Consider the following 27,287-nt stretch of genomic DNA (forward strand, 5'->3'; position numbering starts at 1 on the left):
GTTGGGGGTGGCAGAGGTGAAGCATTTTTTCCTCACTGCTGATTAGTCATGGTGACTGAGCTGACTTCTCCCCAAATGCTCCTCAGCTTTCCTTTATTGGATAATTGTAAGTGGGAATGTTACATCACAATCTTGAATTGTGCCTTGTAGATGATGAGCAGCCTTTGGGGATTCAGGAGTTGAGTTATTTGCTGAGTATTCATCAGCATCTGACCTGCTTTTTTAGCCCTGTGTTTATCTGGCGAGTCCAGTTACGTTTCTTGTCAATGGTAACCTTCAGGATATATACGGTGCAGGATTCAGTGAAGGTTACACCATTGAATGAAAGAATAAAAATTGCATTAGAAAGCCAAAAGCTCAGGATATCATTACTTGCAGAATATGGTGTTGGACTAGTGAGGTGTATCTTTTTCTTTTTAATTGACCTTCACGCTTATAATGGAAGTATACATTGGAATATTTATGTAATTGCTGTAAGTTTTCTGTTTCTAAGTGCATTGTATAAAGTGTTTAATTTCAAACCTGTGGAGATATCCCCGCAAAATGTAAAATGGGAAAATCAAATGGTTCAGTCAGCCATTTGCATCAGTTGTGTTGTTCTGACATTATTTTTCATACCTTCTGCGACCCAAATATATCTCCATCCACTTTTAGATATGGCAAAAAACTGTCAGCTCTAAATGAAGTGTGGAATTCTTCAGAACAAATATCATTTTGTCCAGATAATGACCTGCATTCTAGTTCAGTTGGTGGTTTCACTGCCCAGGATACCTACATTCCTTACTAAAATGAAGATGCACACACACTGACAATCCATGTGTCATTTTGTTAGGGCTTTACAAAAAAGGAATCAATTCTTCATCTTGCATTGGAAAGTTCTCGCTAGAAAAGAAGTAGATCTATTAGAAGTAGACTGGAGACTGTCAGAACAAATCAGAAAAGTTGGAAGCTGAAACTGGACATTGTCAGAAACAATCAATCGGTCACAATTATTTGTTCTTATTACTGACTGCTTTCAACGTAAAGAAGAAACATTGAATGCTGACGGGACAGCCTCAAATGTTGCTGTTTAGGATTCACTCACAAAGAAGTTAATGATAAAATGAACAACCTGCAGAATTACATCTTTGAAAAACTTACTATTCTGTATCTTCCTAAAATGTTATCCAAATAAAAATGATTTTTTTTTTAAATTTATGATGGTATAGATGTTTTTAACACACATTTGTAGACTTGCTTCCTTTCAGCATTTCTGTCAGTACATTTTGAGGAATTGCTAAAGTTTGCATATAACTGTGTACTGATGGTAAAGAGAGTAGAATATTCAAATGATACCAATGAATATCATGCAAATGCAATTTCTTTCTCATCAAAATGGTCGTAATCCAAGTCAATTGAACAAAATCTTATGTCGCTGTAACAGGTATAACTTTTTCAACATTTACTATATTCCTTTCTCAATGATCATTAATACAGAATTTCTGAAAGCACCTTTCTTTCCACTGCTATATCTAAATAAATCCTAGTCTCCGCCATCGAGCAGCTAATGTTGTTCCTCTGTTTAAGAAGGGAAATAGAGATAATCCAGGAAATTGTGGACCAGTGAGTCTTACATCAGTGATTGGGCAGCTGTTGGAGGGGATTCTTAGGGGAAGGATGTACGCACAGTTGGAAAAGCATGGCCTAATTAGGGAACAGTCAGCATGGCTTTGTGTGGGGCAGGGCATGTCTGATTTTGTTTGAGGAGGTGATAGGGTCATCGATGAGGTAGAATAGTGGATGTTGTTTACGTGGATTTTAGTAAGGCCCTCATGGTAGAGTCATTGAGAAGATTTAGATCATCTAATCATAGAATCCCTACGGTGTGGAAGCAGACGATTAGGCCCATTGAGTCCACACTGACCCTCGGTAGAGCATACCACCCAGACCCATTCCCCTACCTTCTGCCTGTAACCATGCATTTCCCATGGCTAACTCACCTAGCCTACACATCCCTAGACACTGTGTGCAATTTAGCATGTCCAGTCCATCTAACCTGCACATCTTTGGACTATAGGAAGAAACTGGAGAATCTGGAGGAAACCCACACAGACACAAGGAAAACATGCAGACTCCACACAGCCTGAGGCTGGAATCAAACTCAGGTCCCTGGTGCTGAAAGGCAGCAGTGTTAACCACTGAGCCAATGTGTATGGGATCCACGGTGACTTGGTCATTTGGATTCAGAATAGGCTTGCCCATAGAAGACAGAAGGCAGTGGTGGAAGGATGTTTTTCTGGCTGGAGGTCTGTGACTAGTGGTGTTCTGCAGGGATCCTTACTGGGAATTCTGCTGTTTGTAATATATACAAATGACTAGGATGAAAACCTAGATGGATGGGTTTGTAAGTTAGCTGATGACACAAAAATCAGTGGAGTTGTGGATAATGTAGAAGGTTGTCAAAGGATATGGCTGGATATAGATTGGTTGCAGATATAGTTGGACACATGACAGGTGGAGTTTAATCTGGTTATATGAGGTGTTGCACTTAGGAAGATCAAATGTTAAGGAAAAGTATACAGTTAATGACAGGACCCTAACCAGTATTGATGTACAGAGGGATCTTGGGATCCTAATCCATTGCTCCTTTGGCCACACGAATAGATAGGATGGTAAAGAAGGCATATTGTATGCTTGCCTTTATTGGTTGGGATATTGAGTACAGGAGTCAGGAAGTGATGATGCAGCTCTATAAAAGTTTGGTTAGGCTGCTTTGAATATAACATGCAATTCTGGTTGCCACGTTACAGGAAGGATGCGGAGGCCTAGGAGGGTGTGCAAAAGATTACCAGGATTTGACCTGGGTTAGAGGGTATGAACTATAAGGAAAGGCTTGACAGACAAAGCTTATTTTCTCTGGAGCAGTGGAAGCTGACGGGAGACTTGATAGGAGTCTATAAAATTATGATGGCCAGTCAGAATCTTTTTCCAGGAGTTGAATTGTCTAATACTAGAGAGCATGCATTTAAAGTAAGAGGTGTAAGATTCAAAGAAGGTGTGAGGGGCGAGTTTTTCACAGACAGTGGTAGGTGACTGGAATGCACTGTCAGGGTAGTGGCAGATATGATAGGGGTGTTTAAGGTGGGTCTACCTGTGGCATATGGACTACAGTGGTTCAAGAAGTTCGCTCACCACCATTTGCTGCAGGGCAATTAAGATTGGGCATTAAATGCTGGCTCAGCCAGTAACAAGCATATCCCATGAACAAATAAAAAAGGGCCCTTGCCTGAATTAACAACCTTCAGACCCCTTCACTTTGATGTTTTGCTGATAGGACCCCAGTCAGCAAGAGCCCTCAATCTGTCCTTTAGCACTGAGAAAATGAATGACCCTTGGAGTAATTTGGGAGCTATTTGAGTGCAATTCTCATGTATATTTCAATAATAATATATATCTCATACATTTTTCTATTAAAGAGTTGATATCCAGTCTCTCCACTTTGTTTTCCTGCAACAACCAATACACTGGCCAAAATACGCATTTCTTTTTGTATTATTTATTTCTTCAATCTACTCTATTTCAGAACCAGTGATAAACTATCGTAAGTAACTGTGAATCTAACTTGCCAGAAGATTTTAATTTGCAAATTACGCCATGTTGTAACACTACATTTACAATATATAAGAGAATTTAAATTGGTTAATTTTATTTGCCCTGTAAAAGAGCCATGAAGATCCAAGAAAGCTTAGAAGCTGCAAAATGATGATTTGACTCATATACACCAACATTATTAACAATAGGATTTCCATTATGTTTTATGAGAAATCTGTGAAATTGAAAGGATCGCTACACCTAATAGTCTTTTGCAAATTAAAAATGGAATTACAATAGGTACAAATGCAAGTGATGCATTCAATATTAGGAATTAAATCTGTAATATTACAAAGGGAGGATGGCAGTTCTGCAACAGCCTGTATGAATGAATATATGAGAGTAATAAACGAGTACATTAAACTTTAATAAACTGCTGGAAGATCGTCAGTCAGCAAACCTTCTGATGATAATGTGTCTCAAAGTGCAAATGAAGTTGTAAAATTGTGACTTGGGGCTTGACCACCTTTAATGGAGAGCCCTGGTTTATTTTTGCAAATTTCCTCTACCCTACACAGTAATTGGTAATTGAAAACTGGTTGTTCATTTTCTCCTGTATGATTTCCACATTTTGCCTTTGAGATTGTAATTATTTTGTAATGCCTCTATTTATTGTGAAGAAAATATTACTGTTTGAAGGCATGCCACACTAATTCACATCAATATCTTGAAACAGCTGCTAATGCAGCCATGCACTGTTCAAAAGTTGGTCTTTTCCTGCTCAATTGTTTGGCTCCAGGGAGTATCTGTGTACTATGCATGTACTATACAGTAATAATGATGAAGTGGAAGTGTCCTTTGTTGATGTTAATGACTGGTTTGTGCTCCTGAATCTACTTTAGTAGTCTAATTAAAAATTGTTTTCAGAAAATAATGAGTTATTCTGCTTAATATGTCCTGAATATATTTTGCATGCACTTGCCACATGAATTAACCTATGTTCTTTTTAAATACAGGATTTCTTTCACACTATAAATGTATGGCCAGCAGGTTAATGCTTTTCTGAGTGCAAGCCATTTGTACTTGACAATCAATGCTTTCTGGAACAGGCTGGAAACTGAAGTACAATTGACTTGACCCTTCTTCTCTGGTATGTGTCCCATGGCTGCCTATCACACAAATACATTCAATTCAATCAGGCAGCTTGGTCTATTCTCAGCTGTACTTGGTTCTATATGTTAAGATGGACTGCTGCACATTCAGAACAGGCATGCAAACTGACTATCCCTGTCAGCGTCATGCTTTCTGCTGACTAATTATGTTGTATTACATTGGAATATGTACTAATACATTTGATGCGTTGCATTCATGATTTTTGAATGCACATTATGTTGTATTCTGCGTACAATTTGCATATTTAGAGTAGTTGAATCAGAATTGTTAAGTATATGTAATTTGGAGTAAAGGTGCACAAAAAAATCCAAAATGGTAAAACACTATAAAACACTGCACTAACAAATGCTTCATGTAAGGGGATGAGTGGAAGAATTGTAAATGAATAGCATGGCATGGCATTTGGCACTGAGTATAGATAAAGATTACTAATCCAGGAATTAAAAAAGAGCAGAGAGTCTGCACAAATAATAGTGATCCAAAGATCATCTATGGGCATTTTAAAAGTAAAAGCATTATCTGAAAAGTACTGGGTTAATTAAGGATGAAAACAAAATCAATGTGGAGGCAGAGAACTTCACCTTAGTGAAAACAACAAATGTTGGAGATCACAGTGCGTCAGGCAGCATCTGTGGGGAGAGGGCAAGCAAATGTTTCGAGTCTAGATGACTTTTCATCTAGACCTGAAACATTAGTTTGCTGTCTCTCCATGGATGCTGACCAACCTGCTGTGATCTCCAACATTTGTTGTTTTTAGTACAGATTCCAGCATCTGGATTAATTTGCTCCACCTTCACTTTCGTTTTACTAATGAAGAGGACTTTACCAAAGCTAAGTGCTTAAACCAGATACAGTAAAAACAAATAAAAAGGAGACTTTTAAAGGATTTGCATTAATTAAAGTGGATAAGTCAACTGGTTGAGATGGGAGACTTCCCACTTTGCTGAGAAAAATAAAGGTAGAAATTGCAGCAGTGCCAATTATAATCTTACAGTCCTTCTTAGAGTCAGTATGGTGTTAGAGAGGGTGAGGATTGCAAACATCACACCTTTGTTTAAAAAAGGGAAGGAGGATAAACCTGACAATTATTGGCATAGTGGTGAGGAGGTTTACACAGACAATAGGTATAATCCATCCTAAATCTCTCTGAAGAGCAAAGAAAATATAACATAATTTTAAAAGTTTGAAGACATGTTTTGAACCCAAGTGTACGTTACATCTGAACAGTAAGTATACAATATTATGAACCAAATTGAAAAAAAACATTGATTAATGCATAAGAGAAATCTGTAAATTTGAACAATTAAAGGATTAAAGACAGCATTGCATTCAGCATAAAGATCTTGCTGTGAAAGTATGTCTATTGAGAGATCAATACACTCTGTCAGAATGGGCAGTGAGAAAGGATTTACACAATGTGTCAGAATGGACATCATCTACATACTCTGTCTGAATGTACAGACATCAACACATCAGTCAGAATTGGCTATGATCTATACACTATGTCAGAATCAACAACAATCATGACCACTGTGGGAATGGATAGTAATCAATGTCTGTTAGATTGGACAGTGATCTACATGCTCTGTTGGAAATGGGTAGATCATCTATCCACTGTCAGAATGAACAAGGATCTAACACACTGTCAGAAGCACAGCGGTCAAAACAACTAGAATGGAAATTAGCTACACATCTGTCAGAATGGACAGGGATAAACTGCAACTTTTTGAATTCTTCTTCTGATAAGTTATTGCAAAACATCAGATCTGCTGTTTAATATCCTTTTAACAAGAGCATCTGTGTTAAAATTTAGCCAACATGAGGATTGATTGTACTGAGAGGTCTGTCTGACTCCTGTCTTATAATGAAGTCTTTAAAACTTAATCTGCTAGTATTTTCTTTCTTGCACCATCTGATGACTTAGAATGCTGCAGTCAAGCAGGGAGTCGCATTTGCAATAATCAGCAGTTCAAAGTAAGTCGACATCAGCAAAAGGCTGCTTGGATTATACACTGTCAATTTCAACTGAGGTCTGAAATAAATCATGGGATCAGAAAGTCTGCATGTCTTGAGATATAACCATTTTCAAAACACACCTGCATTCTGAAGGAGATCAAAGTGATCTAGTGTTGTGATCAAAATTTGAAGAAAATGCAATGGTGGATATATGAAATCTTTGTCATGCACCCAGCAATATGGAAAAGACTGATATATTATGTGTCAAACTCGTTATCTGAATTATAAGTTTTATTATGTGCTACAGTGATGGAGAGATGATTAAGTATCTGTTGTTGGTGACAGTAGTAGCAGCTATTTGAAGTTTGTTAATTAGGAATGTTTGACAAGATGGCTATTGGAATAAGACTGAGTTTTATAGACTCAGGGCAACTTTTTCCACTGTGTGTTGAAACCAAATGTACACAATAGTAACAACACTGGACACCTGCTTAGATTATAGGATTACAAGCCATTTCTCTATTTCAAAAGAATTATCTATGTGGCCATTTAACCCATTTCTGCCCTCTGACTCAGGCTGAATCAGATTGTCACATTTATGACTCATTTGATCTGAAGTTGAATATTTAACCTCATATCTTTTCCATCTAAATCTCCCCAGAATTGCACTTCTGTAACATTACTTGCCCACTCCTGCCTCAGTCCATCTCTGCTGAATGTTTAGCTCCACGGCTTTAATCATGTTGACACTTATATTTGAAAATTATCATAGTCAGTTGCCCGTAATTCACTGTCGAAACTTCAACTTCTTTAAAACTCTGCCTTCTCTCTGCTAACTGTCATCGCTCACCCACCCATTATCCCTTTCTTTGTGGGTTTATATTGGCACCCAATGCTCAAATGCCACAAGTTTAGTGTTGGTCTCTCACTGAAATGCCCTTATGGATTCATGTCTCCTTATCTGTATGATGCTCTCCAAACCTTAGAGAACTCTGGGTCTCCAACTTTAGTCTCTTGTGTATCCTACTCTGCTCATCCCTATTGATGACTACTTTCAACCATCAAGGACCGACACTCTGAGATTTCCTTCTAAAAATCACTCCATTGTTAAATTAATAATCATGACATTGGAATCAAAAACATGATTTTTAAATGTGTTGATAACTGCAAATTTTCTGTGTAGTCACACATGTTTCTGTGTATACGTGTGTGTGTGTGTGTGTAGGTGTTTATGTACCAATGATTGTGTGTGTATGCATTTATATGTGTGTAGTTGTGTGAGTATATTCAAGTGAGTGTTTATGTCTGGGTGCACATGTGTTTCAGTTAATGTCTGGGTGGATGTGTCCATGTGAGTATGTATGTGTGGGCACATATGTGTGTATGAGTATGTGAGTGCATGTGTGTGTCTGTATATATGTGTGGAGATAATCAATTCTGGGGAGCACTGTAATAAATTTCAACAAAACCAAAGATGTAGGAACAGAAATAGGCTATTCCGCCCATTACGTCTGCTCTGCCATTCACTGAGATCATGGATTATCTGATTATCTTTAACCCCACTTTATGGTTTTTCCTCAAAGTTTTGATTCCCTTACTGATTAAAAATCTGTCTGCCTATCTCAGCCTTAAACATACGTGAGGATCAAATCTCAGCAGTCATCTGGAATATAAAAGTTCCACAAATTCACTAACTTCTGAGAGAAATAATGCTTCCTCATCTCTGTCTTAAATGTGCAATCCCTTATTATGAGATTATGTCCTAGACTTCAAGGAAACAACCTCACCACATATATCCTATCAAATTCCCTAAGAATCTTGGATGCTTCCATAAGGTTGCCTCTTATTCTTTTCAACACCAATGATTCCAAGCCCAAGCGGATCTCCTCATTTCACGGTCCCTCCAAATGTGATATCAGTCTTTTGACTGTCCCTCATGCCTATATATCTTTCCTTTGTTAAGGGCCCCCAAAAACTATTCATAGTATTCCCAGTTGTGCACTGACTAGTGCTCCATATAATTTTAGAAAAGCCTTCTTACTGTTATCCTGCATTCCCTTTGAGATAAAAGCTACATTCCATTTATCTTCCCTGTTACCACTGAACTTGGAGCCTCGTTTCTTTTTCATAGCTTTCTGCAGCTCTTCTCCATTTAAATAATATTTAGTTCCTCTATTCTTTTATGCCAAAGTGCATAATCTCACATTTTCCCACATGTTATTCCATCAGTTAAGTTTTGTCCACTCACTTCATCTGTCAATGACCCTCTTCAGACTCTTTGTGCCATTCTCATGACTTTGCTTTCCAATCTATTTTGTGTCATCCACAAACATGGCTGTAATATATTCACTTCCTTTATTCAAGTCGTTAGTGTATATTGTAAATTTTGCTCCAGCACTGATCCCTGTGGCACTCCATTAGTTAAAGGTTGCTATCCTGAAAATGCCTAGTTGTAGACTTGCAAAATTGGACACAATATTGATAAATGAATTTCGACACAGATAAATCTAAGCTATTAAAACTCTGGCAAGAAATGTAGGGCTGCATTAGATGGACTTTTTGACCTTCAGTTGAGTCAGGTATATTGTGGGATTGCCAGGTAGTACAGCTAAGAGGAAAGTGGACTTAAAGTCACAAACTTCTTAAGTGGCAGACAGGCTTGAAAGGTCATGTGGCCTGCTCCTGTATCTCATATTTTGGTGGATTAGAGGAGCAAAGGGAACTGGAAGTGCAAATCTCCAATTCATTAGGAGAAGAAACACTGCATAAGAAGGCCATGAGATAATGCAACAGGCATTACAGTTTACTTTTGCAAGTATAGAATTGCAAAGTAGAGAGGCTATGCTCAACTTATGTCTATCTCTTTATTTGAAACATCGACAGTACAATTCTGGTCATTGGATTAAAAAGGATATGTCAGCTCTTGGAGGAGGCAAAATGAAATGTTTTACAAAATTGACATCAGAAATGTATGGGTATACAAATGTATGAAGGGGTAAGCTGGCCATATCTCTTTTCTCTTAGTATGAGCAGGTTGATGGCAGCCTGACAAAGATCTTGCAAGTTATAAAGGTTTTGATGAGTGCACACAGAAAAAAAATAGTTTGATCTATGAGGAAGACCAATTTGGAAAGTCAGAAGAAACATCTTTATGCAGAGCACAGTGAGAATGAAGAATTGGCTATCACAGAGAGTCAAACCAAAAGACCATAAGACATAGGAGCAGAAATTAGACCATTCAGTCCATCGAGTCTGCTCCGCCATTCAATCATAGCTGATACATTTCTCAATCCATTTCTCCCCATAACTCTTGATCCCTTTGATAATCAAAAACCCATCATTCTCTGTCTTAAATATACTCAATGACCTGGCTTTCTGTGGCAGTGGATTCCATAGATTCCCCACTCTCTGGCTGAAGAAGTTTCTCCTTATCTCCGTTCTAAAGGGTCTTCCCTTTATTCTAAGGCTATGCCCTCGGGTTCTAGTCTTTCCTACCAATGGAAACACCTTACCAACATCTACTCTGTCCAAGCCATTCAATATTCTGTGTGTTTTAATTGGATCCCCCTCATCCTTCTAAACTCTATTGAGTATAGACCCAGGGTTCTCAAACATTCTTCATACGTTACGTTTTTCATTCCTGGGACCATTCTTGTGAACGTCCTCTGAACACACTCCAGGGCCAGTGCATTCTTTCGGAGATATGGGACCCAAAACTGCACACAATACTCCAAATGTAGTCTGACCAGAGTGATATAAAGCCTCAGAAGTACATCTCTGTTTTTATATTCAAGTCCTCTCAAAAAAAATGCCATCATTGCATTTGCCTTCCTAACTACTGACTCAGCCTGCAAGTTTACCTTAAGAGAATCCTGGATTAAAACTTCAGACTTCTGAATTTTCTCCCCATTTAGAAAATAGGCCATGTCTCTATTCCTCCTACCAAAGTACATGATCTCACACTTTCCAAGTTGTACTCAATCTGCCACCTCTTTGCCCAATCTCCTAACTTGTCCAAATCCTTCTGTAGCCTCCCCACCTCCACAATGCTACCTGTGCTATACCTATCTTTGTATTGTGTGCAAACTTGATCAGAATGCCCTCAGTTCCTTCATTTCGATCGTTAACGTACAAAATGAAAAGTTGTGGTCCCATCACTGAGCCTTGCAGAAAACTACTTGACAATGGCTACCATCCTGAGAAAGAACATTTTATCCCTACTGTCTGCTTTCTGCCAGACAGCCAAGCTTCTATCCATGCTAGCACCTTGCCTCTAATACCATGGACCCTTAACTTACTCAGTAGCCTCCTGTATGGCACCTTGTCAAAGGCCTTCTTGAAGTCTAGATAGATAACATCCATTGGCTCTCCTTTGTCTAACCTACTTGTTACTTCCTCAAAGAATTCGAGAAGATTTGTCAGGCATGACCTCCCCTTCATGAAACCCTATTTTACCATATACTTCCAAGTAGTCAGAAATGTTATCTTCACAATGGATTCCAGGATCTTACCCATGACTGAGGTTAAGCTAATCAGTCAGTCATTTTCCGTCTTTTGCCTTACTCCCTTTTTAAGCAGGGGTGTTGGCATGTTAGTAATTTTCCAGTCCTCTGGGGCCCCCCCTGATTCTAGCGATTCCTGCAAGATCACCACTAACTCCTCCACTATCTTTTCAGCTATCTCCCTTAGAACTCTGGGGAGTACTCCATCTGGTCCTTTCTTCTTGAGGTGATGGCCACCATACTCAGCTCTGCCCCCTCACTCTCTTGAATTTTTGGGATATTACTCATGTCTTCCACCGTGAAGACTGATGCAAAGTAATTATTCAGTTCCTCAGCCATTTTCTTGTTCCTCACTACTATCTTTCCAGCATCTTTTTCCAGTGGCTCAAATTTTGCTTCTCTTTTGCCCGTTACATATCTAAAGAAACTCTTACGGTCTTCCTTTATAATACTGGCTAGCTTACCCTCATGTATAATCTTCTCCCTCCTTATTTCTTTTTTTTGTTGCCCTCTGCAAGCTTCCCAATCCTCTCATTTCCCACTGCACTATATGTTATAGTGCATTATATGTTTTCTCTTTTGTTTTTATGCTATCCCTGACTTCCCCAGTCAACTATGGTTGCCTCATCTTTTTTGCACCATGCTTCGTTTTCCTCAGGATGAATCTCTGCTGTGTCTCCTAAATTACTCCCAGAAACTCCTCTTCGCTGTCTTTCCTGCTATTGGTGTCTGTTTTCATATGATTACTCTTCCTTAAGAAGTGCCTTAAGACATTTGCATTACATACGCTATGTCAATTTAAATTATTACTTAATGAACACATATTGCTGAGGTTGAAATCTCTGAAAAATGTATTTAAGGCAGGCTAGCTAGACTTAAAAGGAAGAGGTGAGTAATGATGTTACAGTTAGTTGAAGAAACTCCAGAGGATGTGTTGAACCAAACAGCCTGTTTCTGTACTCAACATCCTACATGTGCACTCCTATGTAATCTAGTATCTACTTCTTTGACTTGGTAAAAACAGAAATAACTGTGGATGCTGTAAATAAGAAACAAAATGAGAAGTTGCTGAAAAAGCTCAGCAGGTCTGGCAGCATCTATGAAGAGAAATCAGAGTTAACATTCAGTTCTGAGAAAGAGTGACCGAACCTGAAACGTGAACTTTGACTTCTCTTCAAAGATGCTGTTAGACTTGCTGAGCTGTTCTTTGACTTGGTGTCTATTTTCATATGACTACTATTCTGTGAAGTGTCTTGAGACATTACCTTGCATTACATACACTTTCCTGAAGAAGGGCTCATGCCCGAAACGTCAATTCTCCTGCTCCTTGGATGCTGCCTGACCTGCTGCGCTTTTCCAGCAACACATTTTCAGCTCTGATCTCCAGCATCTGCAGTCCTGACTTTCTCCTCCATTACATACACTTTGTCAATTTAAATTATTACGTAATGAACACAAATTGCTGTTGAAAGCCAACGTGGTAAAACACTGGACGAGAAACCGGGAAACTGAAGTAATCAACTTACTAGAGCTTAGTATTTGCCTATCACTTGAACTGTTGAGTTTGATTAATTATTGTCAGCTCATACCTCAGCTACCTTTATACAACAAAGAGTGCAAATGGCTTATAAAACTGGGCTGATCTATTTGGAACTACTAGCTGGTTGCAGAGGGGCGATAATGATGATTACGAAGGAATCTGCAGTTTTGGATTCCCATAGAGCTAGTAACCTTTGAAAGAAATGATGTGCTGCAGTGGATAAAAGACAGATGACATGCCTCCCTTCAAAACAGCTCACATTTATTGTGTCTGCTGTTTAGTACTCAGCCTGCATCAGTCCACCTCATATTCTGAGAACCTCTTGTGACAATCGATCACAGTACTACCTACCACAAAACGTGGAATGGATTAGACAGCAAGCATGGAATGCATATTCTACCACAGATTTACAAAGGACATAGAGAGCCAGCGATCAGAACAGTTTCTCTGCACAAATCCCACCCCATGGAAATGGCGTAGCTCACGTTTATGTGTTTTGAATGAATCAAACCTCTCCACCCCTGTCACAGAGACAGTTTCTCTATCCAGATGATGGTATTGGGTAACGTTTAGAAGTTGAAGGACTAAGCTATCTATAAGAACAAGAAACTGAGACAAGGTTTCAATATGGAGGTGCCCTCTCACCAACTATTTTAAAAGTTAATTAAAATCCATGTTTCACAGCCAGGCCATGTTTGTTGTGGAGGTTGGAATGAGGTTACAAATCAGCCTTTGTCTACACTTGCGCCCAGGCTGGGAAGACTCCTGGGCCTGCCTGGAATATTGGTCCATAGCCTGCACGTGGGTGCCCATCTCCAGTCAAATTGTGACCCCACTGTCAGCTCAGGAAACTGGAAGCTGATTGAAAATTTCCAGTTGGCCCTTTAATTGAAGTTAACTAGGTTTTAATTAATATAATCAGCTGCCTACCATGTGGCAATGGGTAGGTCTGCTGGCTCTGAACAGGAATCAGCAAAAATGTCTGGTGCCAGGAATGTGTTCGAGAAATTGGTAGGCCTGTTAGCACAGTATACTCGGGCCATGTCCACCTTTATACTTGTCTCTGTTGGACCCTGATTATGGCACGAGAGATTCACTACAGGCAAGTGGGATCCATTCAAGTTGAATTTGTCACACAACAAATCAATGAATTTGTAAAGTTTGAATGTACTCCTCTCTATAGATGGGATTACACAGGACAGATGATAATAAGATAGAAGCCGTAGATAAAAGAAACTGCACAGAAAAGAGACATCATTTGTTTTGGGATCCTCAGGTGTCCTACAGAGAACTCATCAAAACTCGACAATCCTTACTTAGGAAGGCACAATGTTTCAACTCATTAATGGTACTCTCTGGTACTGAGGAAAATGACAATGATATATAAGGTTCAATCGCTGTTATGTCCTGCCTCTATCCATAACAGTACAGATCTCTTTTTCCCCAGCCAAAGGAGGGAAATTAAACAAGATTAACTATTTAAATCACAACATGGAGAGATATAGTTTGATCTATTTGTTCCCATTAGTATTTATTCTCATGGAGCAGGCCTGGAACTAGAGTTCTTTGTTCTGACCATTCAGCAGTGACTTTTGTAACATGCACTACATATGTGAATGATTGATGAAAACCATCAGGTAGAGAAACTTGAATAAGGACATAATTAGCCAAAGTTGCTATCAACTCAACTGAGTCCACTTGAGGAAAAAGCAGAAAGGAACCATGACTCAGTTGTAGGCCATTCGGCCTTTCAAGTTGTTCTGCCATTTAGTTATCTGCTTCTATTACTGATTGCCAGTGACTTTACTCCATATCCCTAAATAATAATCTATTTTCTATTTTCAATTCCTCTAGCTATTTGTGAGAGAGAATTCCAAATTTGACTATGTGAAGAAGTGCTTTCCAACATGAACTCTGAATTGCTTCTTGCTGATTTTAAATTCAGGTTAAGTTCATACCTCCTTCTTTTTGACTTTTGAGATGAAATAGCTTATAGCAACTTTAAACCCTTCAAAAACATCTCTATTAATTAAGCTGTTATCCTACTCATAAGTATGAGTTAAGAACAGGTTAGACCATTTGGTGTCTCAAGTCTTCTCTGCAATCCAATCAATCATGGCAAGGTTGATTGTAACCTGAACTCTACATTCCATAAACTGACCCCCACACCCCTTCCATGACCACTATGTGGCTCACTACTCATTACATCTTAGGAGAAGGAGAATCGACATTTGGACAAGAGCCCTTCATCAGGGAAGGGGTCTTGCCTGAAGCGTCGATTCTCCTGCTTATAAAGAATCTATCCCCCGCTGCCTTACAAATGTTCAGTACCAATTTTCATCATCTTTGATGAAACTAGTTCCAAAGACTCATGGTCCTCTGAGTGAAAAATAGTTCTGCGCATCTCTATCTTAAATGGACAACCCCTTTTTTTCAATGGTGACCTCTAGTTCTACGTTCTCCCACAAGGGGACCCTTCTTTTTGCAGCAGCCTTATCAAGATCCCTCAGGATATTATCTGTTTCACTCAAATTGCCTCTTACTCTTCAAAAGTCCAACCGATACAACCCTAGCCAACTGATACAACACTTTCCTCTTACGGCAATCCACTTATTCCAGGCATTACTCGAGTAAACCTTCCCTGAACTACTTCCAATGCATTGACATCCTGCATGCAAACCTTTTGTTATTCATGCGCCAGAACATTCTGCATCTTAGAGCTTTGCAATCTCTTACCATTTAGATAATTATTTTTAATTTTTCTTTCAAAAAGGACAATTTCACATTTTCCCACATTGCACTCCATTTACCAGATCTTCAGCCTCACTTATATCCCTTTATAGTCTGATTATGTCCTCTTCACAACTTACTTACCCACCTAACTTTGTAGCATCACATTTAACAACCATATTTTAGTGGCCCCTTCATCCAGTCATTTGTGTAAATTGTAAAAGTTTGAGTCCTCAGCACTGATCTATGTGGCTCACTACTCATTACATCTTAGGAGCAGGAGAATTGCCATTTGGACAAGAGCCCTTCATCAGGGAAGGGGTCTTGCCTGAAATGTCGATTCTCCTGCTCCTCGGATGCTGCCTGACCTGCTGTGCTTTTCCAACAACCTATTCTCGACTCTGATGTCCAGCATCTGCAGTCCTCACTTTCTTCTTCTCATGACATCTCGTCTGCCAGAAATGCCCTTTTTTTACCTATTCCCTTCTTCAATATGTGTATAGCCCAGTATATGCATTCTACTCTCCTAATTTAATCCTTTCAATTTGATATTATTTTGCCAGGAAAAAGGAAAAGGTCTGGTGCAATTGATGACCATGTTGGATTATTTTAAGTACCTAGTTTGTTTATATTGGCGAAACCTCCTGTTCCTGTGGTACTTCCATAAAAGTGAAAGTTAATAAAAGACTGAAAGCTTTTATTTTTGATTTCCTCTTCAATGAGTAATGGAAATTGCAGAAACTCAAGAAGCCATGGATCCTGTTGCAATCATGCAGCTAAAATTCTGCAGGATCACCGCTGGGATATCAGTTTTCAAGCTAAAGCTAGCAACTTGGTAGTAACTTGAACATTGTGTCAAGTAACATTAAAATGGCAGAGAACATAAAATATGCAAAAAGACAGTTTTTTTTGTTATCTATATATTGCTGAATAATTCACAATTTCAATGGAGTATATGAGCTGGGCCCATCTATCACTTTCCTTTCACCAGCAGTTTTCTTTTCTGTTAAATTCATTGACTTATACAATCATAGAATCTCTACAATGCAGAAGGAGGCCATTCCGCCAAACAAATCTTCGCTGACCCTCCGAAAAGCGTCTCACCCAATCCCCTCGTCCTATCCTTGTTTCAAAACCTCTTGGTAGGACATCAGGCATACTCCAGTAATTCATTCAAGAAACCATTGTTCAACTGTATATTAATATTAAGTATAGGTAGACAGTTATAGGTGAAATATCAGCTGGTCCCAATTCTCTGCCTTTACCAACATCTAGACTTTCGGCCTGAAAAGTGGTCAGTTTTCATCAGGACTTACCCCAGTCTTTATTTTATTTCAGTGCGAACAGAGTATTAAGAATGAGTAGGAAGTGGATTTGCAGCTGCAATCAGATTAGCCAGGATTTTATTGAATGGTGGAGGAGGCTCAAAGATGCCAAATGACTGCTCCTAATTCCTAAGCTTGTACATCACATATCAAATATTATTTTGTACATGTGAAACCTCTTGACTTGTTTCTGAGAGATGCCATTTTCAAGAATTTTATGTATAGTTATGCTCATTAGTTGAGTGTTGGTTCTGCAGTAATCCATTTTTGCCACAACATGTTCTGTTGAATAATTCCCGAATCTTGTACTATAGTGAGAAGCTACACATTCAGGGAGCTTATCCATCAGCACACTACAATGCCCAACTTTCTTTAACTTTGCCTTAACCAAGTAATTTACGTATATTGGATATTCCTTTAACGTAATTTAGCTACTACCAGAGTAGATGAAATCCCAGGAGTGAAGTGATATCAATATCACAGCAGATTATCCCATAGACTGTCCATAGCCCCTTTCCACTATGCATTGATGAACAATGTCTCCAACATCTGCTCCTCCTTATTTGTATGGTATTGTGTCATTCATAAAGTAATCAATCATGTACCTGCTCTCCTGTTCCTCCTGAGCTGTGCACTTGAACTGGCGAAGGATGAACATGAGTCTTGTGATGAAGCTTCCTCAAAGTCTGTGAACATGTCTTTGAATTTCATTCCTCCACCGTGCCAGGAGTCAGAGATTTTTGATGGACTGTGAATACAAAAATGTGAAAAAAAATTTATGATGTTGGATGTTTGAAGTCATGAATTTGTGAAGCATACTTCATTGATTGTTGATGACAAATCATCAGGAGTATCGCATATAATTAAATAATGTAACACTATAGTCCTGTCAACAGGTCATTATGCAAATTCTCTCTATCGGCAGTGACCAGGCATTTGAAGATTCAATCTATCTCCATCATCTCTTCTTCCTCTGTTATAATCAGGGGAACTGATACTGGTGGGTCAACATCAGTACCAGTTGAAAGAAGAGAGAAAGAAGAGTCAATGAGTGTGAGGCTGAAAAGTTATCATTTGTGGAGGATCAAAGTGAGGGACCAGTGTGACATTGCCTTGGTGGAGCTGAGCAGATAGAAATGTGAGGGGATGCCTTGAGTATTGGAGATCAGTGCAGTGTATGCTGGACCAAGGAATGATTTGCAGAAGGGGGAGGCAACTTGAGTTGGTTAACACTCCTTACTTTTGTTGACCAAATCAGTTCATTGAACCCTTAGTAACACTGCGCACATGTGCGCGGCACCACAAATCTGCTGTTGACTTCCTCTATCACTTTCAGCTATGTCTGTTTGTTATCTGTGGTTCCTTTGCCACTCCACAGGGGATGAAAAATTCTGTAGGTTCTCACAAACTAGATCACGACATCCTGGAACATCTCAGAGACCAAGGTGCAATGCTCTATTGTTCAGTCTGTAATCTAGATTCTGGGGAGTTCCATCCATGAATTCTGGGATCTCTATACACTCGTGTGGTGAAATAGATAGCTTTGGGTCTTCATCATGCCTACCTGCTTCATTAGGTTGGGAAATCCAGGAGCAACTTGACAAGTACAGACTGAAATGTCCGAATTTCCAATCCACAGCCAGCCTCTCCAGTTGTGAGTCACATTATAACTCAGGCCAACATCTCCAAATCCACGAGTGGTGCAGGTGTTTCCCTTTTAATTCCAACATCTTTATGACTGTTTGCAAATACGTTTTGGATATTATTTCATAAAGGGCAATGGAATTCCAACACCCCATTCTTTGCTATATGAGGATTGCTGACATCTGCAATATGTTCTCCATGATCTGTTTCCAAAATTGAATGTGCCACCATTAGGAAGCCAAAATCAAAATGAAATTGTTTCTCAAAGAGAATTATTCTGGAGTAACCCCTGCAAGTCTCAGCCCACCTTGTTTAGTGTTAATACATTCTGCATCTTGATAATAATGTACACAAGTGTCAGATTCATGGTAGTTGCTTTATTTTCATTGTACCTGTCACACGTTTTGTGACGTGTTACAGCATTCAGATTCTTCTCAGCAGAGAACGAACTCATTATTGTGGCAGGTTTTTATTGTCATCACTTTATTTGCTGGCCTCTTTATATTGATACCTACAACTCTTCCATGTTAACTTGCTCAGGCAGCAGCTGGAGTAACAGTGAAAACTCTTTCATACACTGTCGGGCACAACAAACATAATTAAGAGCTTCTGTATTTATACGTTTCATACCTCAGGATGGCATATATAAACATTAATAACACACTATTCTTTTCCAGTTTGCAGTAAAAATACTGATCTTATATAATCTAATTACATCAAAAGATTGATTTAAACACAGGACAAATTGATAAGAGCATCTTAGAGTCACAATGTTTAGAGGCTAGTTACAAGCTTGGATTCAAACCAAAGTCATCCAGACTCCAATTATTGAAGTAAGTAAATTCACTTCTTAGTTTTAGTGTCAACTCAAATATTCACCTATACTTGTGGTTATAAGTCTGGCATTCTCTTGATCCATGTCCCTTTATTTCCTTGTTTAATAATAATCTTCCCCCCGTCAAATGTTTAGTGCTTTTTGTGTGTGTACCACATTCACTGACTTCTCAGAATGCATTGGTTGCCTTTCCTTCCTCTCTCTTGCTCAGAGTACTTACCCTAGATTTCAGCCATTTCAGTATCAAGGCAGACGACTAATGAGGACCTTAAGTAAAGTAGATGACACAGACCATTCTTTGATTTGTACCAATTAAAGGTCTAAGACTATCACCGAAGAAGAGTGTACACATGCAACAGTGTGAAATGGATTTAGAGACCTGCAGTGTGGCACTAATAAATGTGTTTGAAAAATAAGATCTGGTTCTCAGCACTGACAAAGTAGTCCAACCCGAAGTACATTGCCACAGTATAAGTTAACTGATCTCATGGAGGTTCATCAGAGGAACTAAGTAGTGGCAGATTTATTTTAGACTTGTACAATATCTGTGCCTTTGTGATTTCTTAACTGGTTCATAAGCTGTCTGTCGGTAAGTTTGTCTGAAATTTTTAAAAAAATTTATAATAATGTTGCAACTTCTTCAAATGTCCTAACTGTGGCACCTGTCAAGTTTAAGGATTATATACCCTAGTACTGTAAAATGTAGAAATTGCCAATGGCACTTTATCTATATATACTATAATTTTACTTGTCAAGGAATGCAGATTCCTAATCTTTCTGTAGAAAATTAAATACAACACATACACAACCAATTGGACACAATGATTCATTTTGAATTTATTCCAGAATAGTAACATTCTCAAAACAAATATTCATGAAATATATTGCAGGTGATTTAATCATCTGATATATAACCACAACCCCATACATTTCAAATCCAACATTTTACCTTCCACTAAGTCAATGTCAGTTTGCTAACTCTGCTCACAGTTACTGATGCATATAGCATCCTGTCACTGCACTTATCATGGAAGCAGTAAGATTTGCACAATTCTGTTTTAAGCATTAGTAATTGCAAACCTGTAAGCAAAATCTGACCAAAAGACTATTTGCTTAATGTTGTATTAGCCAAGAACTTCCTGGCACAAATCATAACCCAAATCGATATCCACTCTCTAATTTCTGGATGCATGCACAATATCTGTCCACCCCTTCAAGATAAATTGATGGGATCAGGTTTTTCCTAAAGCAAGTACTAGTTTGATGTACCAATGTAGAATATGCAAAGTTAGATGCAGCACAATCCATGGACTACAATGGGGTTTGCTGTATCTGAAGAAGAATATAGTGGTGTCTTGGATATTGATGGTGGAATGATCTAATTCAAAGAAACTGAAATCAATAATCAGTTTGGTCTGCACAATATATTGAGATTCTGGCAATGTTATTGCTTTCTGGCAATTTAACAGGAGTCTTATTTTACTCTTATATTGTACTGGAACTGACACTGCAAATCAAAATGGGAAAGAGTGTTTTGGATTGTGAATGAGTTTCCCTCATTTATTATTTATCACCAGGCTGGGATCAGTTTTGAAAATGCCACACTCAAACCAGTAAAAACAATCAGCATGCTCCTTCATTGTTACCTTAGCATTGCTTCAGAATTGTCTTTTACTTCATAGTATTTGGAGTCACAGAGCTATACAGCATGGAAACAGACCCTTAGGTCCAACTTGTCCATGCTGACCAGATATCCTAAATAATCTAGTCCCATTTGCCAACGTTTGGCCTGTATCCCTCTAAACCCTTCTTCTTCATAAACCCATCCAGATGCATTTAAATGTTGTAATTATACCAGCCTTCACTTCCTCCAGCAGCTCATTCTATACACACACCACGCTTTGCGTGAAAAGGTTGCCCCTTAGGTCCCTTTTAAATCTTTCCCTCTCACCTTAAACCTATGCCATCTCGTTTTGGACTCCCTCACCCTGGGAAAAAGACCTTTACTATTTACCCCTCAGCCTCCGATGCTCCAGGGAAAATAGCCGCAGTCTATTCAGCCTCTTCCAATAGCTCAAACCCTCCAACCCTGATAACAAACTTGTAAAATTTTTCTGAATCTTTTCAAGTTTCACAACATCCTTCCTATACCAGAGAGAGAAAAAAAATTGAATGCAGTACTCCAAAAGTGGCCAAACCAATATCCTGTACAACTACAATATTACTTCCCAACTCCTCTGCTCAATGCACTCAATAAAGGCAGGCATACCAAATGCCTTCTTCACTATCCTGTCTACCTGTGACTCCACTTTCCAGGAACTATGAACCAGCGCTCCAAGGTCTCTTTGTTCAGCAACAAAAAATATGGACCGCCTCGTGAATTTTCATGTCATCCTTACCACGCTAATCTTCTCTGTAAATTTCCAATTTTAGCATATCTGCTGCCGAAGCAAGCACTGAAAATGTGTGAACTTGTGAGCTTCCAAGATTACAATTGAACACTGTTGCAGCTGTCTGGTGGAGTGATGTGCAGTCCATGGCAAAACAAGCAAAACATTGTCAATGACAATGACTGCTAATGATGTTGCATGTTTAAGGGATAAACTTAATGGTGAAAGGAAGGAATCAAAGGAAGGGCCCAGAGTTGTGCGCAAAGTATCTTATGGGAGTGACAGATGAGGACATAAGGTGAAATGGATCGACCTACAATGTGGAAGATGTTGCTGCATTTACAAAAATGACCTTGCTTTACATTGTGGCAATGCAAATAAATATATTATTGCTGTAACTTTCTTATATTCCATGTTTACAAAACAAGTAAAGTTTACTGGTAAAAGGAACAAAACCAAGAGGGCATGGATTTTAAGTGATGTTCAGTGAGAAATTATAGATTGAAATACACTGCCTCGAAATGCAGAGGAGACAGGTTAAGTTGAGGCATTCAAGAGGGCATTGGATGGTTATTTGGATAGAAACATATGAGAGAAAAAAAAAACAGGAGATTGGCAATAGATTAATAATGCTTGTTTGAAGAGCTGAAGCAGGCACAATAGGCTAAATGACCTCCTTCTGCACTGTGACATTTCCGTAATTCTGTGATTTGAACCACCTCATCACCTTCAGTGTTGGAGAGGAGATATTTGTATACCTACTTGCATCTGCTGACATTCTTTTATCTTTGTAAAATGCTTCACATAAAAACATCAGAATGTCATTCTGTTCTGGTGGTAGGTGGAGCCTTGCTGAGGCATCCAGGATCTTGCTTCCCAGCTGAATAGCCTCTTTTGGAAAGTTTGCTGAGCCGCAATCCAGTAAAGCACTGAGGAGTGCCGGCGTTTAGCCCATCTGAGAATCAAAACCCCAACAGTGAAGGTTATGTCCAGTAAAATCTGCCATCCAATCAGAGACTGGTACCTCGCTCTCAGCTCCCTGGGGAAGGTAATAGCTACTTCCAGATGAACACCCTGGGAGTCCCAGTGTTCTGAATGGGCCCTATTCTGAAATTGCACTTCAAATTTATTTCCATTCCTAACCTTCAGTTCTCAGACAGTGGACTGAATATTCCCAAAATCAAAAATAACTCAGGATTATATCCATTCTTGACTCTGCAATGGTTGTAGAACATTTTAAAAATAAATGTTCTAAAGCCTATGTCGGCAGTCAGTATGTATTAGGATCCAGAAAACTGATACCAGCCACTTCTACATTGTACCACTGTCATGGGGTATGCAGAGAACATTTGGTCAATCTGGGATAATGTCTCTTAATTTTGGGGGCCTAAAATGTATCAATTGGCTGGCAACATCAAGAGAACAAAAGCCCTCTTAACCACATGTGGAATTGTACCTATTTGTGACTCAAGACTGAAACCTCCCCAAAGCACTCAAGGTGGCTTTAGAGGTAAGAAGGATGGCTGGGAAATCAAGTTAACTAACTGCAACAGTGTTGGCAGAACCCTGTCTTCTGCTCATAGACACAGACGCAATGGTTGTCATTGGGCAATAATGGGAAAGCAGTACCTATCCTTACAATTCAATCAATTACAACTCTCTCAGCACAGAAAATGGGGTAAACTGGGGGAAGATCATAAAAACTAGGAGCAGCAATAGGCAATTCAGCTCATCAAACCTGCTCCACTATTCAGTACCATTGTGGCTCCCCATAACCACTTAATGGTTACTAATTACTAATTAAAAAGTCTATCTATCTCCTACAAATGTATTCAATGAGGAATCTCAGGAACCTGACCTGAACTAGTCAATAACACAGATGATAAAGGATATGTCCACTGAGCCATCCAGAGAACATGCTGGACATTCCACATAAAATAACCATTTGCAAATGAATTCAACCAGTAGGCTTAAATCACAAAACTCAATCAAGAACAAAAGGGATATCTGCAAAACATAACTTGTGTGTATATTTCTGCTTTGGTAGGATTGTATATTAATTAAATGTATTTCCTTTTTAAACAATGGCTTTCAAATATTTGTGGTTCTCATGACCTTCAATCCCAGTGTTTATTTCGATTACAGTTTATTGTTATTCAAGAACTGTGAGTAATGTTGATCTCACTGTTGTTCAGAAGCATGCCAGATAATTATGGATTGTGGATGTTAGTTTTACCGTGTATAATACTTGCTTTGCTCATTTTAATTATACATGCATAAAATTTGATCTTGAAGTAACAAATTTGATGTGCACTTTTGTTTACAAATGAGAACTATAATTTAATTTTAATATATGTACTCAATACAGAAGGTCACTCAGCTCATTTGCTGATATACCCAGGTAGTTTGTCACAGAAGTGCCTCCATGGACATAGTTGTAAAGCTATTAGCTTTTTACTGAGTTCGCAATGCATAACATTGAGAAAAACCAGAATTTGCAACGTCTGTAAAGGACAAATAGGAAGGTCCATTAAATACATAAAACATTCTGCACAGTTAAAGTAACAACAGGAGCTCTAGTTCATCATTCCTGTTTCACAATTCAAGACTTACATTAATAAGTTCTGAAATTTAATACAGGAAGTACTTATTATATCATTGCGCTTCTTTAAAGCTCGATTATATTTGTATTTTTTTCGGAATGGTTTTCCTGAACTGCATTTTTTTTTCCAATAGCCAAATGAGTCATAAGGATGGAATTCTTTCTGATGGAATTATAGTATAATGATTCCAATACTTTTCATGTTCGGTTAAAATTCTGTTCAGTACATTTTTGGAACAAAAGCAGCGGCATTCAACTATTTCACTAAGGTTCACAATACCTGCTGGGGGAGAAACTGAGGGAGAAGACAACTATGTTCCTGCATTTCACCAACACCATCACCATATCATCAACAACCCACCAACAATGTCCTCTCCCAACTGCAGTCTGACAATGTTCTTATGTCAAATTCTGTGTATGCAAACTGTACATAAAATTTACAAAACCTCAGTTTTGACCTCAGTTGGAGCATTTTGTACAGTTCTGGGAGCTATAATATAGGAAAAATGTGAATGCATGGGAGAGCGTGCAGAAAGGCCTATGAAGAGATGAGGACTTCTCATGAGAAGATAGATTGGAGAAGTTGGATCAGTTTTCCATGGAGAAGGAAGGCTGAGGAAAGATCTGATAAGGATCTTCAAAATTATGGAAGATCTAGATAGAGCAGAAACTGTTCTTACTCATGAAAAAAATGAACATTACAAAGCACAATATTAAAGTATTTGTAAAAGAAGCAAAAATGATAGGAGGAATATCATTTGTTACACAGAACGATTGATTAGGGCCTGTAGAGAAGGCAGGAGAGAGGTAGAAATTGAGCTGTTCATTTGGAGAGCTGTGAAGACAGGAGAGGCTGAATGTCCCCCTTCTGAGGTGTGATGATTCTAAGATTCCAATGGCTGTGACATCTGTTATCATATCTGAACCTGAGATGCACATACAAATATAAGACTTTGGGTTTGGGTAATTTGAAGAGTACATTCTTCACTTCCTGCCTTTGGTTCGCTGAGTCATGAGCCCTTAAAACCCAGCAGCTGTGCAGGCAACTTAGTCCAAGGTCTCTATCATGAAGGATTAAACCAGGTATAATGACAGATACAATAACATTCCTGAAGAAGGGCTTACGCCCGAAACGTCGATTCTCCTGTTCCTTGGATGCTGCCTGACCTGCTGCGCTTTTCCAGCAACACATTTTCAGCAGACACAATAACACCCAAGGTTTGATGCAGCCCAGGATGTTTCCTTCTATGCTTTGTCTGTATCTGCTGAAGTTGAAATATATTTTAAAAATCCTAAGACCCAAATCATTTGAGATTCTAACTTGTCCTTGAAAACCAAGCTCATTTACCTTTCTATTGTTGGCGACAATCTTTATCTTCTTTCTACTATATATTGTTATGGACCAGGCCACCTCAAAACATTTCAAAGAAGGGAGCCCAGACCTTAACTTTGCTAGTTGTTTTAAGCAGGTCTTAGGTGGATATTCTAGGAGAGATGACGCTGGTCAAACCATTTAGTTTTAAATAAAACTGAATTTATTTACACGATTACCAAACAAAACATAAACAAAAGAGAACAGAATAGCGAATGGCGCAAAAGAAGGCAGAATCTAATACCCTAAGTGGCAAGTTTAGAGGTGTAGAGGGCATTTAATTGGACTGAAAGATGCTAGGTGGGGTTTCCACCACTTTCCCACTTCTGTCCAATGAAGTCCAGGTTGGAAAATTTTGTGGGTGGTCTTTCCACCTGATTAGGGTCTTTAGGTGGCAATTAAATTGCACTTAAAAGCAACATACCACCACTGTTAGTTTTCAACTATTGGTGGGCTGCAGATTGATCACACAGGAAGACAAAAGCAAACCCTTGTTAGTTTTCTTTGCTGGCTTCTGAGGGGGTGAGGTTGGGGGAAGGTGGGTTTAGGGGATAAGTTTCTCATTAAAAGGTTCTCAGGAAGGGGGTGATTTCTATGAGCTTCCCTTTCCCCACCTTTGTCATCAATTCCAATTCCCCTCCCCTTAACTCCAATCCCATCCAGCCTCATATTTAACCTTAGATTCCTCCTGATGATCTCACCTGCATTGGGAGAGGTTCTAGATCTGTCTAAATAGCTGTTCTCATATGAGTGGCTGTGGGTTGTTGTTTGTTCAAGGGATGAATCAAAAGTGGTCGTTTAAGTACTTTCCACAACAGAGGAAATACAGGACTTGCTCCAGATCTCCAGGTGATGGGCAAGACCATTGTCACTTGTGCTAAATTTGGTCCAATGTCATTAATCAAACACGTGCAGTAAGGATATTGTTTAGACAAATTTTTGATTATTGTTACTATTATATTTCCCATAAGAAAGGGAAAAGATGGATAATCTTTCCTTGTACATTGTTTTAAAATCATTATCTGATCTTTCTCTGAAGACTATAATTTTTCTCTGATACTTTTTCCTTATGCATATACTAACCAGAACATTAAGAAAAGCATGGAAACAATTAGACTGCTCAGGTATTCTGATAAACTATGCCAATAAAGGACAACCACAGAGGAAGTAGAGGAAATTGCGGAGTATGTATTAGAGATAGGATAAAGATTCAGTCTATCACAGGTCGTATGAGGCATTAGTAAAATTGCCTGGCTTTCAAGGATAAATTATGAATCTGAAAGCTGGTCTGACTTTTCAATATCAGACATGTGTATAGATAGTCTCTAGGCAGTATTGTGATCCAGCATCTCCAGCAGAGAATGGAGCTTGCAGAGAAGAACATTTTTGAAAACCACTTGAGTTGAGAATGTAACTTTAAAAAAGTTCTGGGATTTACATATGAAAGAACTGAAAACAATATAGTCATTCTGAAGTTCAGTTACATCACACTGTAAACTCTTGCTATAAATTTGGTGTCATATGATCTTATACTCCACAACCACCTGTTGAAGGAGCAGTGCTCCGAAAGCTAGTGCTTCTAAATAAACCTGTTGGACTATAACCTGGTGTTGTATGATTCTTAACTTGGCAGAAAAGTTAGTCAGGT

At 38.8% G+C, this 27,287-nt stretch overlaps 1 protein-coding gene and 1 pseudogene across 1 annotated transcript in view; one reads left to right on the forward strand and one right to left on the reverse strand.

The window, feature by feature from the left end:
• LOC122550548 (glypican-6-like) overlaps positions 1-27,287 on the forward strand; it is a 1,037,604-nt gene that overhangs the window by 501,038 nt on the left and 509,279 nt on the right. The gene's annotated exons all lie outside the window — the stretch shown is intronic.
• On the reverse strand, positions 21,634-21,732 carry LOC122551206 (U6 spliceosomal RNA; annotated as a pseudogene).

This window comes from Chiloscyllium plagiosum, unplaced genomic scaffold, assembly GCF_037043375.1.
Source record: "Chiloscyllium plagiosum isolate Xiang-an unplaced genomic scaffold, Cpla_swu_hap1 HiC_scaffold_6, whole genome shotgun sequence".
NCBI classification, from domain to species: Eukaryota; Metazoa; Chordata; class Chondrichthyes; order Orectolobiformes; family Hemiscylliidae; genus Chiloscyllium; species Chiloscyllium plagiosum.